The sequence below is a fragment of the Girardinichthys multiradiatus genome, chromosome 3 (genome assembly GCF_021462225.1).
Source record: "Girardinichthys multiradiatus isolate DD_20200921_A chromosome 3, DD_fGirMul_XY1, whole genome shotgun sequence".
NCBI classification, from domain to species: domain Eukaryota; kingdom Metazoa; phylum Chordata; class Actinopteri; order Cyprinodontiformes; family Goodeidae; genus Girardinichthys; species Girardinichthys multiradiatus.
Window position 1 is genome coordinate 14,145,771 of NC_061796.1, and position 3,215 is coordinate 14,148,985.

Consider the following 3,215-nt stretch of genomic DNA (forward strand, 5'->3'; position numbering starts at 1 on the left):
CACAACAGTATCTCGGACCTGCCTGGTGTGTTCCTTGGTCTTCATGATGCTCTCTGCGCTTTGAACAGAACCCTGAGACTATCACAGAGCAGGTGCATTTATACGGAGACTTGATTACACACAGGTGGATTCTATTTATCATCATCAGTCATTTGGGACAACATTGGATCATTCAGAGATCCTCACTGAACGTCTGGAGTGAGTTTGCTGCACTGAAAGTAAAGGGTCCGAATAATATTGCACGCCCCACTTTTCAGTTTTTTATTTGTTAAAAACGTTTGACACATCCAATAAATTTCATTCCACTTCACGATTGTGTCCCACTTGTTGTTGATTCTTCACAAAAAATTTGAATTTTATATCTTTATGTTTGAAGCCTGAAATGTGGCAAGAGGTTGAAAAGTTCACGGGGGCCGAATACTTTCGCAAGACACTGTTTATATATAGGGGAGAGTGGGGATAGTTGCAACAGTTTTTACTTTTCCCTCAATTTCTCACAGGCTATTTTCATTTGAATGACAATATTTTAACACAGTAAACTCACATCTAAACACCTATACCAGTGCAACATTTAGAAGCCTGATTTAAAGCAAGTAACATATGGTTGAACAGAGATTTTCAGATGTTGCAAACAGCAATTTATTAACAAATAAATCACATTTTTCATAACCCTTTTTTCAAATTATTGGCTTATTCAACTATTTAACCGAATACTGTCTGTTTCATAAATAATCATATTACATTATCATTACATATCATCACATAAAAAAACTTATTCTAGAAAATTATGAGAATCCATTTGAATTTTTACACAGCAACACCCTGTCATAGGGATGAACCCAAGAATGCAAAAAAGGTCCAAACAATGCAGACCTCGAGACCAGAGTTGGTGGTGGTGTCTAAAACAAATTTAATACTGAACACAGATCTAACAACAAAGACACCCCTGACTGTTGTCCTTTTCCTGTCTTGTGACATGCTGGAAAAAAACAAAAAAACAGAAGAGAAGATGTGGGATAATCTGCAACTTAGATTAAGCCTTTAGAGATCAGTTTGGTGTTAAATAACTAGACACCTGACATATTAATAAATATTCTCCACTTCATTCATTAAGACGGCTTTTATTTATTTGTCACATCTTCACCATTGTGGTCATGAGGGACAGCTGCAACAGTGTGTTACAACTGTCCCTCACCCAAACTATCATCTTCAAACTAGCAATGCTAGCTTAAAACATTAGTTTTGGCCCATGGTGCCTCTGGCTGGTAGAAGCTAAGAAACTGTTATGCACTCAATCCTTTTGCAGAAATGACTGCTTCTATGCGCCGTGGCATGGAGGCAGTCAGCCTGTGGCACTGCTGAGGTCTTATGGAGGCCCAGGATGCTTCGATAGCGGCCTTTAGCTCATCCAGAGTGTTGGGTCTTGAGTCTCTCAACGTTCTCTTCACAATATCCCACAGATTCTCTATGGGGTTCAGGTCAGGAGAGTTGGCAGGTCAATTGAGCACAGTGATACCATGGTCAGTAAACCATTTACCAGTGGTTTTGGCACTGTGAGCAAGTGCCAGGTCGTGCTGAAAAATGAAATCTTCATCTCCATAAAGCTTTTCAGCAGATGGAAGCATGAAGTGCTCCAAAATCTCCTGATAGCTAGCTGCATTGACTCTGCCCTTGATAAAACACAGTGGACCTACACCAGCAGCTGACAAGGCACCCCAGACCATCACTGACTCTGGGTACTTGACACTGGACTTCTGACATTTTGGCATTTCCTTCTCCCCAGTCTTCCTCCAGACTCTGGCACCTTGATTTTCGAATGACATGCAGAATTTGCTTTCATCCGAAAAAAGTACTTTGGACCACTGAGCAACAGTCCAGTGCTGCTTCTCTGTAGCCCAGGTCAGGCGCTTCTGCCGCTGTTTCTGGTTCAAAAGTGGCTTGACCTGGGGAATGCGGCACCTGTAGCCCATTTCCTGCACACGCCTGTGCACGGTGGCTCTGGCTGTTTCTACTCCAGACTCAGTCCACTGCTTCCGCAGGTCCCCCAAGGTCTGGAATCAGCCCTTCTCCACAATCTTCCTCAGGGTCCCGTCACCTCTTCTCGTTGTGCAGCGTTTTCTGCCACACTTTTTCCTTCCCACAGACTTCCCACTGAGGTGCCTTGATACAGCACTCTGGGAACAGCCTATTCGTTCAGAAATTTCTTTCTGTGTCTTACCCTCTTGCTTGAGGGTGTCAATAGTGGCCTTCTGGACAGCAGTCAGGTCGGCAGTCTTACCCATGATTGGGGTTTTGAGTGATGAACCAGGCTGGGAGTTTTAAAGGCCTCAGGAATCTTTTGCAGGTGTTTAGAGTTAACTCGTTGATTCAGATGATTAGGTTCATAGCTTGTTTAGAGACCCTTTTAATGATATGCTAATTTTGTGAGATAGGAATTTTGGGTTTTCATGAGCTGTATGCCAAAATCATCCGTATTAAGACAATAAAAGACCTGAAATATTTCAGTTAGTGTGCAATGAATCTAAAATATATGAATGTTAAATTTTCATCATGACATTATGGAAAATAATGAACTTTATCACAATATGCTAATATTTTGAGAAGGACCTGTATATACGAAATTCGTGAAAGAAAGTGACGACAATTAAAAGATGACATCAGCACCTCCTGGGTTCAGTCTGATTGAACAGTGAAAAACTGTTGATTTTACATATGTGTTTTCAACGCATCTTTGCCTTTGACTTTTTTTAAATAACTCCTTAGATGTTCATGTCTTTTAAAAAGCTCTACACCTTGTCTTAATCTTACTACATGTGTTTGACTTTGTCCTGGAATATTTGCGGGTCTGGCTGGTAGCTACACACTGCGTATCCAAACGGAAATCTACGGTTGTTTCAAAATAGAGGTCGATTTCAACTTAAGTGATCACAAAGGGATTTCGACGCGGGCCTAATTTGATCTCCGATAAGATAACAGGAGCACCGGAGTTGTGGTTGTAATGTTTATTTTATCTCATCCCTAAAAATATAATTTTGGCTAATACTTGGTTTGTGTAGAAGACTACCTCACAAAATCACGATGTTTTTAGGGGCGCTGATTTAAATTTAGGGATGCTACACCTCAGACATGCCTTGTGCGTGTGATTTTATTTTGAAAGTCTGGACCAGAAGGGTTTTGGTCAGTTCCACGAACGTAAGAGACGATGTTACTAATTT